General features: G+C 39.8%; 1 protein-coding gene across 2 annotated transcripts in view; it reads right to left on the bottom strand.

Moving 5' to 3' along the window:
- The window catches only part of LOC126873368 (uncharacterized), a 164,609-nt gene extending 148,521 nt beyond the window's left edge, over positions 1-16,088 (bottom strand). For both annotated transcript variants that reach the window (XM_050634158.1, XM_050634161.1), the window contains exons 1-2: positions 15,947-16,088; positions 15,011-15,106 (exon numbers count right to left, since the gene is read on the bottom strand). The gene's annotated coding sequence lies outside the window, so the exon portion shown is untranslated. The remainder of the gene's footprint in view (positions 1-15,010; positions 15,107-15,946) is intronic.
- Positions 16,089-16,805: the final 717 nt, after the last annotated feature.

Genomic DNA, 16,805 nt, shown 5'->3' with positions numbered 1-16,805 from the left:
TCCAGAGTTTCGGTATCGGCCTTAATGGATCCGTTATTCGCGCAACTTGTTAGATCGGTCGCAGATCGTGCCCGATGGGACCGCTTACATTCGTAGATTTATGACGACTACCGCGAATTTCGAGGATATCGTGACTGGCCAAGAGTCTGCGGATACTTGGCAGATATCGGGTCGTGTGCCTGACCGATCGTACGCCACGATCGCCACGACAGCTTTCCTATCAAGAGCAATAGGAGATCGCTGGCTTCGCATTCCTTCCGCCCGACTGTCAAACGATCGTCATCGAATCGCTCGACGATGGTGCTCTCTGATTAACAGATTTTTCGGATTTTGTATAAGTTGCACACTTATAGGGAGATTGCGTATGTTGGTGCGTTTATGGAACGTTTATATGCGAAATCGAAGAAAAGTAAAGTATTCGTCAAAATATTTGACGTTTAGGTTCTGTTTCTTGTGCTTCAAAAGAATACGAATTCGAAATTAAACACGGACTGGGCCTGTTATGACACCGTTTATGAACGCAATTTAATCTCATCTCTGCGATAGCAATTATCTGGATACTTTCGAGCGATAACGTGTACGTTGCATGCACAGATTTCTTGTCAAGAACCATTTACATTCTCGTATCGACACATTGAAGAAGCGTGCTTATAAATGTTCACAGCTTTCGTCGAAGACCACACGGCAAAGATACGATGACCATCTCCGTCGGTTTCCTAACTTTTAAGTCATTCGATGGCTAAAAACGAGCACTTCAGAATGGAATGTTTGACAAGAAGAATAATCCGATACGTACGAAATATCAATTAGCATAATTCATATGCCTAACATCCTTTGAAATATCCACAAGGACAAGAGAAACAAATAATCCGCTGAAGATCAAACGAAAAGATCGCTTAGACGTGGAATTACTTCTTACGATATATCGAATTTCTACGTAGAAAAACTCGTACAATGTTCTTTCGTATAAAAGTCTTGTTAGAAATTATGACTCGTTGTATTCTTCATGTCTGGTCTTCGTTATTATCGTTGGTACCAAGCAATTTGATTAAAGCGAAGCAGAAAAGCTACGGTCTAATCAAGCACGACTCGGAACGTTGGTATAAATATAAATCATCGGTTCTTCCGCGTTCGAGAGATCGCTAAACATCTCCGAGAGGAAAGCCTGTATCTGGCACGATAGATCGGTGGTTGCTCGTAAAATAATTCAAGCGAGCGCACCGGGCCACGGGTATCGGCCTCGGTAAAACGATCGATTCCGTATTATCTGCCGTTTTATCCGACGATTTATCTAAGCGTGCCACTCGCAGCGGATGCAAAGTGGAGCAAACCCGGCTCGACAGCAATATCTCCACGGGTATTGCTGTGCCCTGGACAAACTGGATATCCAGTTTCCAGCATTTCTCGCTTCTCCACGCTTTCGAGGCCCTAATCCCGAGCGTGTGTCTCAGCCTGCCGACCGAGAGCAGTAAAATCGCCGCGGTATGTATATAAGACACGGCCAGGTACGCGGTGAAGAAATAATTTCATCACTCGGCCATGCATGCGAGCCAACAAGGAGAGACCAACACACTGAGAACCAGAATCACCCGGTTGTTCTTCGGTCCGCGGGAATGCATCCTCGCGGATCGACTTCGAGGCCCCCGGCTATTCTTTTCAATCCGCTCTTCTCGCTTTGCAATGTGGATGACTCGACGTTTTGTTTCTTTCTTCAGAGTAGTTTGCAAGCTTTCCGAGTTTTCAAAAAGCTTTTGATTATTGTAAGAATAGGAATGAGAGGAAGATACTACGGTGACACGACGAGAGGCTCGAAGCGCTCGATCGAATTTCAACGCGATATCGTGGGTTCGCTGTGAGTTGAATTCATGGGAGACGTTCAGCGAGGTAGAACCGTTTTCAATGATCGCGATTGAAAATATTGGAACGAAGGAGGATATCATAGATAGGCGACACACCTCGTATTTGATAAATTAACGTGCAAAGTTAATAAACTAGCGTGTAACAGAGCTCCGGTCTACGATGTGTCAACGCCATCGTCGTGAAAGAATGAATCGTAAATTAAAGATTCAAGGAAAACTCCTTAGAAAAGCTGACGTAAGGAGCGAAACCTGCAGGTACGCTAGAACCGTTCGGAAGCTACACTCTGACAAGTCCATAAATTGAAAAGTATAGGAAACCGATGATGTTGCAAATATTTTCTTAAATATATCTTGCAATTTACTATCATTTATGTCGTCTTGCTGTAATAAATGAACTTGTTCAAGTCAGTCATTCGTTTCTTAATAACTGAATATCAATCATACACCGACGTATATAATAAAATCATGAAATTAAGAAAAACTACTTGCCAACAGTTTGGCTTCTGAAAGGCTCCCATTTCTATCGGTCAAAAAATCCAGCTACGACCCGACCATTGTTACGATAACGAAATATCTCGATAACGCTACATTCGCGTAAAATAATTTTAGTTTCGTAGTGCATACGTTAAAACGAATCGATCGTTGTAGTTAGCGAAACGTGGCTGTACGTGGAACAGTCCGATTCGTTTATACATCTCTACTTAAATAGCATATTCCTGCGAACATTTTTCCCTGACGATTTCTCTAAATCCGGCGGGTAATTCTGAGAGTCGTAGGTTCGCAGAATTCTCGTCAAGAGGGTCACAGGCATATTTTTTCGAGGCGGTAGAAGCGCGTGTCCGCGTGGAGGAAGTGCGTAAAACGCGCGTGCATTCCTTCGATTCGGACGTGTAAACGCGCGCTGGAAGTGCGTGCGCCTCGAATCGAATCGAGATACGGACGCGTGTTGCGAATGCGTGTGCCACGGGGCCCTGTGAGGGACGTGAAGGGGGGTCCGCGGGGTTGAGAGCTTGTCGGAGCTCTGGTTTCGCCAGCCCGGGGCTACCTCGAGCCGAGGAGAACGGTCAAGAACCTAATACACCTAATACGAGTATTAGGCTGGTTCTCTCCGTGCCCTATAAACTTCGATGCGTACGCGCAGATAATTCTGTTGGAACCTCGTATAGACATATATATATCTCAGGTAATTAAATCTCCGTCGCGTTATAAATTAATGGCGAAATTATTCAGGAAAAGAATTTCGAGCTTCTAATTCGATTTCAAACATATTCGACGCGTGGAGATGCGAATCCTTGAAAATAGGAAGAAATTTGTATTTACACGACGTGGAGAAGTTTCAGTTCGAAGTTAAGAAGATACGAGAGTTGTATCGAGGCGAAATATCAAGCGGAAATTTGATGAACACGACAGAAACGTGATGAAACATCAGTTGTGAAGAAACATAGTGCTACTCTATAATTCAACTCGCTTCTCTGTACACTGTTCAACTTGATAAATGTAAGAGGGGGAAATGTATAGAAAAATGTCATTACGTTACAAACATATTTATCGTTTAATTTAGAATTTAATATTTGCAATTGCCTATATCGCCTCACTGCGATGAATAAGTCATTTGTCTTCCGAGAAACATAATAGTAACCATGTACTCGGATAAAAGTGGAAAAAAAGGATAATTGTAGGAGTTTGGCTTGCAGGAGGCTAATTTAACGGTGGAAAATTGTGTGGTTTATCGCGTTTTAAACTGTTGATATTTCTGTCGCGATCTATATCGTAATTACAGAAGCATCTGAAGCGATGCTAATTCCTCCAGCAAATAGCCAGATCAAAGAGGCTCGAGGAATTCTTTTAATTCCACGGCGTAGATTATAAGCAACCGGAGGCTAATTAGCTCGTTGCACGTTCAGAAAGCCGAGCAAATTACGTTTGCCGAGGGAACAATACGAGGCGAGGTGTTAATAAGAGCTTACTTCGTCAAAAGATCCGTCGAATGCAGAATTCTTAGAAATCGTGGATCTTCATCGACTCTTCTCATGTGAAATTCTCCGCGCCCATCTGTTTCCTTTTTCTTCCATGCCAATTTTCAGACGATTCCACGGAAATGGGATTAATAAAGGGAAAGATTCAAGGCTGGTTTCTCACGATTCGCAACCGGAAAGGACAACTCGATTCCAGCTGATTATATTAATATATTAATAATATCTGTATTAAGAATGTACTCTTGGTACCGGTTTCCAAGACCGATCGAATCTTATTTCACCTTTTCCATCTGTAAAAATTAATCCTCCAAGAGTGGATGCTGCGTGGATTCTGGCGCGTGTGAATATAATTTCCCGTTTCTCATTTTTCGTGTTACATTTACACCGCAAATTCAGTAACAGATATAATACAAGAGTCAACAATCACCAAAACACATTAGTTAACCAATTACTTGACACGACGGATCAGATCCGCAGACTAAAAAGACAATACCCTTCAGATTTAAGCATTAGATTCAACTAGAACCAAATATACTATAAACTCTTATAATCCAAGTTACAGTACCACGCCAAAATAATTTACTTGTAATTCTCAATGAGAATTAATTGTAAAAAGTCTATCAAAAAAAAAAAAAAAACATTTACACCACCACATAAAAGATATTTCAAATTATTTCTCATCTAATTACTCTTATCTCGATCGATCGTATGCAATTAGTACCAAAATATTAGTTAACAAAAATAAAGAAGTAACAATTTAAAAAGATGGACGAAGAATTCTATTCCAACTTTGGAATAAAAATTCTTTTCTATTAGCTCTTCGCGCTATGCATCGCTATAAAATAGAATACATTCGACGATTGTAAAACGTACAACCAAACGTCCATCGGCACAAGATCGAAAAAGCCTATTCCGAATTTTAAGACGTAGTAACGTGTTACAAATGAAAGCAGGCACATAATCTTCCTCGAAGAATGAAAAAAAAAAAAAAAAAAGAAGAGCATTAATAGGCATAATCACCGAAACTCGGAGAACAGAGAGGCAAATTCTCGAGCGAGGAGGAGAGGAAAAACGCAAAATGGATCTGTACACATCTGGCGGAGAAGTGTGAAAATGATGCTAAACAGGAACGTTGGCACGATAGACACGAGTCAAACAGAGCAACGAACCAAGAAACGAACGTCTTTATTAGGCGGCACGGGGAAATTTTCGAAAGTGCTTACGGCTCCGTCGACATTTCTTCCTCGTTTTGCGCGTGACTGAATGCGCGGGCCCCGACGTATATATACGTATTTCCTGGCGGTCACGCAGTCGCGTGAAAACGTGTCGCGAGCAGCCACACGACCACGGTAATGGTACGGACGAGCCAGCTAGCGCTGGAACGAAACGGAGTGTGTCGAAAGCGCGTACAAAGTATCTCTAATCGTCCCATTGTATCGTTTCTCCTTTGTCCATTCTCGCGGGTGAAAGCTTCGTTAAAACCCGATCGCTAATGCCCCTCGCTTTTTTTCCCGACGAAAGAAACCGGCTCAAGCTGTACACCCGGGGTCAGATAAGAAGACAATGCTGGCAATTCATCTCCTACGATCTGGACCATTCTCGTCTGCATTCGTTTTTTTTTCTCCTTTCTTTCTATATTACAAGTTTGCGATGAACTTTGTGCTAGAAATCTCCTAAATGTCTCGTCCTTATACACACGCTGCACCAGTGTTTCACGATCTTTTTTCAGGTACTATCCGCTTTTATAATAGCCGAATAACTTGCTACTCTCCTCGTGAAAAAATCTTTTTAATCCGTTACGTTTTTTCAGACAGCTTGGTAGAATTTATTTATTTGGGTGAATTTTTTTAACGCGAATTTTCTTAACGTTCGGCTCGAAATTAACTGTACAACGTAGCAAACACTTCAATAAGTACCTCGAGATCTTGCATAATCTTTCTACTCTTTAATCTTCCGCAGGCATCCTGGGCAAGTTCTTTCGCAACGAATTTTTATTTTTCCTAAATAACACTTTACATATTTGGTTTGGGAACTAATTATATAACATGGCAGAGACTTCATTAAGTGTCTCAGAGTTTCCCTCGATTTTTTTCAAAGCCTACAATTATAAAACAACCAGACGTGCGCATAAACGATCCAGTTCCACCACGCTCGAGGGATAAAACGTGGCAATTTATAATTATTTGATGCAAGTAATACACGCGATGTGGCCGCATGAAACTAAATAAACGTTAGGAGTCTACGACTAAAAATGTTTTGCTGATTGCTACATATACTTCGCAATTTCCCTTAGCTTCGTGTAAAAACAAATTTATAATAAAATATGGCAATTTACTTTGATCTAACGTATACGTTATACGACGTAGCTACATTGAAATCCACAAATGCCAAAAATTTTCCTCCTTCGAGAGTCACGACCCGCAATTAAATCTCCACGCCTGTGAACTTAAAATTTCCACCTATTTCTCGCTCGATAGAGAATGCGAGAGTTTGGTAAGAAAGTTGGTCGAGTTTTGTGTCCCAAGTTGATGAACAGAAATACCGTATCGTCCGAAAATAAAACGGTACTCGCCGAGGCGGACGCGTAACGAGGCAAAATGCAAGCTCCGGTTCGTATGACAAACGCGGAGAAATTTCCAAGAGAGAAAAAGGCGGCGGAGAACCTTAAAACGTGTGGTTCGGTTCGGTGGCGATGTGACGAGCACGTTGTTGAGGCTTCTTCCTGTCGTCAGTCGACAGGTTAAATATAGACGACCGTCGCTCATTTCCGCAGCCGCGCATGATTTCTTCGTGAATGGAAGCATGCCCGCGGAACTCTACTCGCATATAGATCGCCGGCTGCCAGCTCGTGGAAACACGGGCGTCGATATTTTCGCGCGAAACCGTGCCGCTTGATTGTTTTCATCCCGACCGACTTATTCAAAGCTGATTTCCAGCTGACGCTGAAACGAACGCAGCTGCCAGGCCTGTCGTAATTAGTATTATGCTGATTAATCGGACAAGTGCAACGAACGCTTACGAGAGAGGAATGTCTGTTCCTTCTGGAAACCAGCAACGACAGCTTCGCGTGTTTCCGATGCTCTTAAACGACGCTTTCTGTCGATACGATGGATTAATCATGTGTCTAACAATAAGTCATCTGTCGGTAGTTGATGCTAATTTCTGTAATTACGTGTTTATTACTCCAGACGTAAAATGGAAAATACTGTCTTCCGATCGGTGATCTTAATCCTTGATGACAGAAGGTGGGCTGCGACGATCCAACGTCTGCAGACTTTCGACTTATTCCAATTCTTTCGAATGTTTCAAGAATTTCTCGTAATTATACGGTCGATATTTTGATCTTAAAACCGACAACTCTAGATCTTTCAATCCTAACGCTGCAAGATGGGTTAGGAGAATTATGGCGGAGAGAAAGTACGGAGACTTCGTTTTTTACGAATTTTGAGTTAAATACGCGTTCGATATTTCGCATGTAAAAATCAAAAACACCGAATCTTCCATCTCCGATCTTCAAATGCCAGAAAGCGTACAGAGACTATCGAAAGTCCGCAGACTCGTATCTGATAATCCTCCTAAGTATCTTACGCTGAATCTTCCAAAAAATTGACTGAAACAATTAAAAGCCCGAAGGTTTCAGATATCCTTGTGTTTTCGAGTGTTTCACGAATAAAAGTTGAAAGATCTCTGCAACTTTGCAAGATCTGACAGGATTACGTTAGGAAACTTCGTCCGGGAATTTCGTTTTCTGGGTCGTCCAGCGAACGAAAAGGAGGCCCAGGAAAACAGGGGGCGGAAATGTATGGCGACGATATAGTGGCGCGTTTTCTTTCCTCGCGGTGAATTTTCGTGGCGAGAATTGGCGCGTGTCGGCCAATTGAAATGCACGGGACCTCACTTCGGTTCCAGTACGGCGAGAAATTCTTAAATGGCCGGCCCGTTGCTGCCCAGGAATGTATGGAAATGTTACGTACCACCTCTGTCCTTTATTGTCCTACATGGTGACTGGTGGCGGGTTAGGTAGATATATGGACTGCTGCGTGCGCGTACCTACGTGGCCGGTCGCTTATGTGCGCGTGCACGCGCGTGCAAGTGTGAAAAGATAGATGAACGCGCGTATGTGTGTGACGCGTGACACGTGTTAATCGTGCCTGTGAGGTCCCAACCCTCCCCCACCCGCCTCGGCCAGGTACACACCGTGTACGCGTAAGTATAACTCCGATACGAACGTTCCTTAAGCCTCTTTCGTACTTTACATTATCAAATATATTCGTAAAAATTTCTAAAACTCGACCGCTTCTTTAGATATCTTTTCTTCTTCGTTCTCTCATGGTACTGTTTATGTGCCGCGAAAGCATTTGAAGATTGCGGATGAAGTACACGACGTGTCACATATTCCACAGAATATATTCATAGAAGAATAATTTAAAAATTCAGTATGTTGTCCATTAATTGTGTGTTACCAAAATTGTTTTTTTATTGTTATATCTTCACCCTTTTCGTAACTTCAAAAACGTCGAATAATCAAGATATTGAAATACTGTTTGTCTTAACAGTTACGAAGTGGCGTTAAAATAAAGCATTCGTTTGGTATGTACGTAACTTACAGTCCTTAGATGCACGATTAATGCAGTTAATTCGGAAACGATATCCACTGAAGATTACTCTGTTGGATTTCTCACAATTCATTCAAACGCAATTAATTATAGCGAGTCACGTGATTATATAAATGGAAACAGGAATTTGTTGGAATCGCAGTCAATTCAGTGATCCACTGATCGAATATGATGAAGCGTGAACGGGGCATTATTCGAGCACGCGTGTTCGAGTCTTAAGGGTCGGGACGCTACTGGTGGACACTTCTCGGGTCTGCTTTTTAATTTACGACTCTCGATTTTTTCGTGATGGTGCAGGGTTAATGAAATTGATGCCACCACGCTGGTCGTGCATCAGATTAGCTCCGGTAAACGGTGATTTAGTGAATTAGTGATATTTAAGATTATCGGAGTAGCTTCCACGGCACGGGCCACGTCTTCACGCGCGTGTGTTCCACTGTCACAATGTCCACCATGGGATTCTCGTAATGTACGACGCGTAATCTAACGAATTAATGGGAATTAGCGGGACGAAACGACGTTCCTACATCTTTCCTCCTCGAAACAACGATATTTTAGGATGAAACGACTGACATTGAAAAAATGAAATAGTATCTCCAACAACGAAAGCGTTTGGAAAAGTGTACTCACCGTGACCGTGACGTATGCAAAACGAACCCCTCGCGTCGTTTAAAATGTACGATCATAAATTTCTTTTGTCGTTCATGAAAGCGGTGTCGCAATCGTGCGCCACCATTATGCCTGAATAACGCGAGCAAGAACGAGACAATAAAAACTCGTTATATAGGTAGAAAATACGTGGTTCGTAGTTAAACGGGAATAGTAGTGTTCGTATTATCCTGGACACGTTATTGGAAATTATTATCAGCTATCCGGTTGCTGCAGTATTCTACGTTTCTAGTTAGAAAAGTGAAACGTTGCTCCCAATGTCGAGCACAAATCTTATAATGTTCAACGTGCATACGCTGCCAACTATTCTCCTATAATCAATCTTACTCGATAACCTAATGTATATTTTATTCTTTCATGGAGAAAAATGTAAAGTCGTTGATAAAAAATTTCATCAACGTTTCTCCTTCTTTTCGTTAGAAGTAGACTGGGCATTTTTATATATTTATGGAAATTTCGAAGCTGCAAAAATACACGCAATGCGTACGATATGCAAATATATATATAATGTAATATAGATATATATATATAAATGTATACAGCGTTTAATCTAATGTTTAGTAAATGAAACTTTCTATTTAGATTCCATTCCTTCGCGTTCTTTATGCTTATAAGAACGTAGAAATGCATAAAAACCCACAGTCTACTTATAACGACTCGGTTTCTTTATTCGAGTTGAAAAATCGCTCGCGTGTTGGCCTGCTTAGGCGTAATACTTATTGTTAATTCAACGAATACCAGAGGGTACTTCGATCGGCCGAGGAAATGCAATATTTGCTGGAATTCAAGAAGCACAACGAGACACTCTCATAAATATTTAATCGGAATAGTTGACCGAAAGAGTTGATCTACGACGGTGTGCCACCCTGTCGCGGATTCGCGGCAAGCAATTATTTTTCAAAACAAAATTTACGACAGCGGCGAGTCACTCTTGCGAAATGCGCGGCCATCCGTTATTGTGCCAACAACGACGCTAAACTATTTAACAACAGGCTCGTTTCGCAACGATTTATCTTGCTCGCGCGATCGCCAAGCTTAGAGGCGACAAATTCGACGTCCCCCCAGCGCCCAGCAACGCGAATAACATCGGATTGGAACACACCAGTTCTGGCCGTTTGTTTCTCTACCTCAATAGAAAGGAATTACCATCGATATCGTTTCTTTCGACCGGACAGCTTCTAGCTGGCTAACGACAAATTGTGTAAAATTGAGAGAAATTGCCTCGATTATGTCTACGCTCTGTTTCTATTTCGATTCCGAAATGTTTTTACATATCGCAAGAATTTCGAGTTACATTTAGACGATACAAGATTTTTCTTTTATTTCAACGTATTCGGACGCTGTATTATTTTTATTCTTGAAAATGCAGTTTGTCTTTATGTCGTAAATCGATACGTGTCTTCAGATCGATATTTTTACAATACTTCTTTCCACTTTAATTTTAAAATTTTTGTTCGATCCTATTGTAGCGCTGTTCGATCGTAGCGAGTAAGTCAAAATACCTTTTCAACCCAACTTTTGTACAGTATTCTCTCTCAATTTAGGTCTGAAATTTTTATTCGATCCTATTACAGGATTCAGTCATTTTTTCGTTTCTGATGTCTTTCCTCGTTAAACCTACGGCGCGCGATATTATTACATTAAAGGTTAACAATATTTCATAACGCACGATGATTATTCTATACAAAGTTCAAAGTTCAATTTCAAAATATGCTGAAGTTTCACCCAGCCAAATTATCCTGCTTTACCGTGTCACCAACTACCAAGCATATAGATAAATCATGAAAAACGCTCGTAAAAGCTTCGTTTATCTCAAATGGGAGTCGTTAAACATCGATTAAAAAACAAAAACATATTTGGGGAGGATTTTCGATATGAGCTAAGTGGAAGCAAAACGGAACTGAAACTGGAATCCAGCCGATGCGAGAGAAAAACGCTGGTAGCGCCGGGGACTGTTGAAAATCAGCTTAAACTCGGCTCATTAATTCCGTTTTACGGCTTGTCCGAGGGCGCGGGCTCCGCGAGCCGTAAATAAGTCACGGCGATCCGATCGAAACGATAGAAAATCAAAGCACGTCTCGTATGACACACATGTTGCAACCGATGGAATGCAGGTATCATACTCTATCAGCCAGCGCGTGCCCTGTCGTGTTTCTTTTGTGGAAATCGATTGGTAGGAGGGAAAACGCAGCGACCGAGGCGAGACAGTTTGCGAAAAACCGTGACCTTTTTCGGTGAACGCAACCCAAGTTGCATTCGGTCGCCGGACGACGATTTCGCGACGGACAAATTGCAGCCGGTTGAAATTGAATACCGAGTAGGCCAACGGGGAATAGACCCAGTCTCAGGGACGACAATGCGATTGCCTGAGCCCGATGCAGCGATTGCAACGTGCATCGAGATTGATTGGGTGTAGACAGCCGGCTTTTCACGCGTGTCAACGCTTTCGTTTTGACAACATTACTATGCCTAACATTACCGTGAATTCGTAAACAGCTAACAGGTACATCGGTGTTTTATTAACTGGCCGTGGATTGGCATCTAATTTGCTTGGTTATTGAAGCAGTTGAATAAGGCAGAAAACGATGTTTGTTCCTGTTTTGGTAATATTACTGTGGCTTTGAATTTCTAAAGAGTAAGAAGATACAATAGCGCTTTGTTAACTAACCACAGCTTGTGGCGTTATTTTGTCATACTCAGAGAACAATACGAGTAATTTACAGGAATACGTTGGAGTCCAGATGCGCAGTAGTATTAGTCGTCACTAACCGGCCATGAATTTCCACTTTATTGGATTAATTACCGAGAGAAGAATATTTGCAAAGAATTCTAAACATCTTAAACAAGTGAAGACTTCATATGAAGCAATAAATTCTAAGAAGAATTTCCTACAGAATATACGCTATATATATGGGTCAAAAATTGCAATCGCTTCTCTAACTGTACGATACTGCATTCCCTAATTTTATCATTATCAGATTGTGTTACACGCATATGAAACGACCAATTTCCTTCTATCTATTTTCCAAACCTTCTATTCTAAACTAAAAATCATTTTATATGTCATTCTAAAATCGGGAATTTTTACTTTCACATATTTCTTAGAATCCTGTAAAGTATGAATTTATTAAAAAATAGGAAAATTCACATACAGATGCTTGTCTGAACTCTTCCTAACGAAACAAAATTCTAAAGCTGACATTTCTTTTAAATCCTTAGATTCAATAAAACGCATAATGATCCTAAACTTTTGACCTCATTGGATGTACACTAATGCGTATACACGTACGTACACACGTATTTACCTTCTCAGGAAAATTATTGGACGCGTACCGAATATTCTATCTAATTGTTATTCGAAAACACTCGTAGAATTTATTTCTGATTTGGAGACTATCGATACTACCTGGATGGATCTGTATCGCTACCAGTTACTATAACACTTTTATAACTTTCTACCAGATAAAACCTTTTAACGGGGTTGATTGTCCAAGAAATACGAGTTACATAGATGATCTGTCCAAAGGAGATCTCTAACGATCACAGTGCTTTAATAACTATATTCTAAGGACACGTTTAAGGATGTAGGGAACGAGGTCTCGGGATTTTCAGCATTTTTTAGATGTAGATAGAGGAGTTGGTTGGAAGGAATTGGGATACACTGGGTTGGAATGACGATACGAGCACGCGAATCAACACGCCTCTTTCATGCTCAACACATCGGCGACAATGGAACGCAGAACACACTGGCACGCACCCACCTGCGTGTGCCACGGACGTACCAACATGTGGATGAACGTTTATTGCGATGTATGCGAGTTTATTTGAGTTCCAGAAGCGACTGGTTCCGAGGCCTTCGTGTACGAAACGATTCATGTACTTGACATTGAATTTTGAGGGCTTAGAAGGGCGTTGACTTTGAGAAATTGTTACCAGTATAGATGAAAATTGGTCTAATGATACGAAATAAAATGTTTTCATGATTTACGAATACTTATTTTTTTAGAGGAAAATTCTGTTTCAAATTGTTTCACGAATTCCCTCGTTGGAATTTACATTAATTCTAATGTTAACGAATCTTTATCTTGTTTCAATAAATGAAATGATTTTTCACTGAAATGAATTACGAAAAGATTGTAAATTAAAGATTGAAAAGATTGTACGAGTATTTAAACGAGATTACTTAATTGTACAGAAATAATTAAATAGCTATTGTAATAATTATTGAAAGTACATAAATAATTTAAGAATAGAATAATAACTAAAACCTTTCATATTTTTCTCCTTGTCCTAATTGCAGAAATATCCAGCTTCCTACTATACGATTTCCACAAAATGTTTGTAAAATCTCCATAAGATTACGTCGAAAACGAACCGCAGAATACACAGCGACTAGAAAGCATACAATTTATTTTTTCCAAACTGGAAACTATAAATAATCGAATAATTAAGTAAGAATTAAAATTCTTCGTATTTTTCTTCTCGTCTTAATTACAGAAATATGCGATTTTCTACTTTACGATTCCCATAAAATTTTTGTAGTATCTCCATAAAATTAAATCGAAAACGAACCACAGAAAACATAGAGACTAAAAGAATATACAATTTATTTGTGTCAAACTGGCGGTTCTCGGTTCACAGGTTTGGTATAATAAACAAGCTATTTGAGAGTTTTCGTATAGGATTCGACGAATTGGAAAGTGGTTCCATTTCTAGGAATCCAACCAATACACAAATTACAACCTCGACGGTGTATCGACTATTGACCACGTTATCAGGCCGCCTCCAAGGACAGCAATAACAAACAAGATCTGCCAAGACTTAGGTTCTTAAAGATCGCTCAATAACCAGTGTAATTCGCGTTCGATTAAATCGCGATAACTCGAGAACGCAGCGCCGGAACCACCCACGCGATACCGTTCTGTTCTATCAAGATGGTAGCTGTTCGGCTACTGATTTCGTTCTGGAATATTATCAGCTCATTAAAATCATTTTTATTTGCTCGTACACAGTGTGGTATTAAACGTTCTATTATGCGCACCGCGAATTTCATTGTACACGATGTGAAAACGCGCTTGATATATTTCACGATAACTACGGGATTTAATAATTTTTAAAATACTTCACTCTTTCGTAGCGTAAGAAAAATCATAGTAAACTGTCAAGTATAGTATTATAAACTTCACGCTTTAAATGTATCGTATCTAACGCTATTGTTAATCTCATTATTATTAATCTTATAGAAAAATCAGCATTAATAAATTCTTTTCGGAAACAGAGTAACAGGTTTAACAATAATTATCGTCAATTCGTTACTATTATTGGCGAATTACTGTGCGAAAGAATTCAGAAATACACGACATCTTAATGACAAAGAAATACGTGATTATTTTCTAAGTCTTAAAACTAATTATTTTCACTCTGAATTTATCTTCATTTTATTACACCGTTAATTAGACATTCTTAATACCTAAAAATATGGAAACCAAACTGCGGGTTTTTATGCAATTTCACATTTTTCCGAACAGAGCCAACAAAATTTATTTCGCCTACTACGAATTATAATCGGTATTCTAGTTTGTATTTTTAAAGTTGTCATAAATACACGCAGTGGTCCACATTATACTTATCACGTAAGTTAATATCTAATCGCATCCTTTAAAAATAAACCTCTATCCTTATCAACAAATCTCCTGAAAAAATATTGAATTCTAAGACCACGGAAACATATCTCACAAATTCGTATTTGTAATCGTTAAAACGCGCGATAGTAAACATCGAATTTCGCAACGATACAATGTCGACGCCTTCGTGCAATAACACGCCGCCATATTGGACACCAGGAGGGTGGTGTTCTCCACCGTATAATATATCAAAAAATCTCACTTACCATACTGATATGGTGTCCGTGATTGCATCGCCTGGATGGTCACCGTTTCTGCGCTGGTCGACGAGGATGCACAATAGAATCGGATCGAAAAAATTCCTAAAAGCAACACCGAAAATTAGAATATACGCGAACGAATTTAATAACGCGACCCGTCACGCACGATAACCGATCGCAAACTGAAACGTAACGTCGCGAAAATCGACGACCTATCCCGAAGGTTATTCGCTGCGTCGTTTAACGACGAATTTCTAATATTATTTCCGACGACCGTCTTCGGTTTAATTCGGCTTTCTTTCGGCTTTCTTCCTACAATTTGAAAGAAATACACGAATTATATAATTTGTAGCACGCGGTATTGCTATTCAAGTAAAAATAATCGAGTAAATATATGTTCCGGTAGATTTTGCGTAGAGAAAGTTGTATTGATCGACTTTGTAAAATATTGGTGAATATCGGGAGGACAAAAAAGGTTGTAATTGACAAATGTAGATTGATCGATGAATTTGATGCGTAGTGCGAGACTGGAAAGATGAAATCAGACGATTCTTAGTTGTTACTTTTTTTGTTGATCTGTTAGTAAATCTTCAATATTTTATGCTTATATTAAAAGACTTTTAAAGTAAAAATTAAAATTTAATTTTCTTAATAATTCCTAAGAATTCTTAAAAAAACTTATAAAGTATTGATGGAAAGACAAATGATATTGTTAGATAATTGCTAAATTAGTCTATGCATCGCGTACGTATATAAGAGAATTATTAATTATTTAACTTTCCAAAAAGGTCTGTAATTCCACGTTCACGGTAGGGTTTTTAAAAAAAGCGAAAATTGAATCTGTGAATTACTTTCGTCATGTTAAACCTAATAAACATACTTTTTCCGAGGAGTTCTTGAATCTTTTTATTCTCTAACCTGTACTATCGTACATGTGCTCACCTTGGATTATTGTAGAAAACTGACTTCACAGCTGAACTTGTGAAACTGAGAAGCGGTTTCTAAGTGGCGAGAAGCTAATTTGCTTAAGGAATTACGCAATGTTGATCGAGTACTTTGGTGCAACCCTTCGAAGCTGCTGTCGCCTATGTTTGCCAAAGACCCAAATAGGCGGAACAATTTCTCCCAAGTAACTTTCCCACCGCGTAGGAAACCGAGAAGTCCTCAACTAGAACATTTTCCAGACTAACAAAATTAGGGTAACATCTCGTTATTGTCGCTCTTGAAGCCAGACGACTGACACCGATACGTAGTACCTACTTCACTCGATAAACAAACGTTCTCGTCCAGAACGTAACGCTAATTGTAAGAAAATCTTGACGATATCGATGGGAAGACAAATGATTAGATCGCGAAGTTTTGTAATTAAAACAGTAGAATCTCGATAGAAAATTGTTTTACGATCGGGTATTGTAGACAGCATACAATTTGGTTATTTCATATATCCTTTCATATTATGTGCGATCTATGCAATTCTGCGCTTTCAAATTTCCTATGAATGCATGGAGATCCGCAGTTTACAAATGATATTGTAATCACTGAATGCGGTAAATCAATTCGTGCACATACATTCACGTTTATTGTGTACATACTTTAAACGAAATTGGATAGTCCATTTTCATCGTCCAGAACTCGCTAACGAAACAGACATTTCTTAAGACAGCACCTCTACTGAATCCATAAAAAAAATCTGGTTTTACAACGCAAAAATAGCGCCGCGTATCCCATTTAATCACATCGTCATTTTCGCGAAGGGTCAGGAGATTGACAAATCATCTTCATCGGCTGACACACGGACAAG

Source organism: Bombus huntii, chromosome 14 (genome assembly GCF_024542735.1).
Source record: "Bombus huntii isolate Logan2020A chromosome 14, iyBomHunt1.1, whole genome shotgun sequence".
Classification (NCBI taxonomy): Eukaryota; Metazoa; Arthropoda; class Insecta; order Hymenoptera; family Apidae; genus Bombus; species Bombus huntii.
The sequence above is the reverse complement of the archived record's forward strand: the minus strand, read 5'-3'. Positions and strand labels throughout refer to the sequence as shown.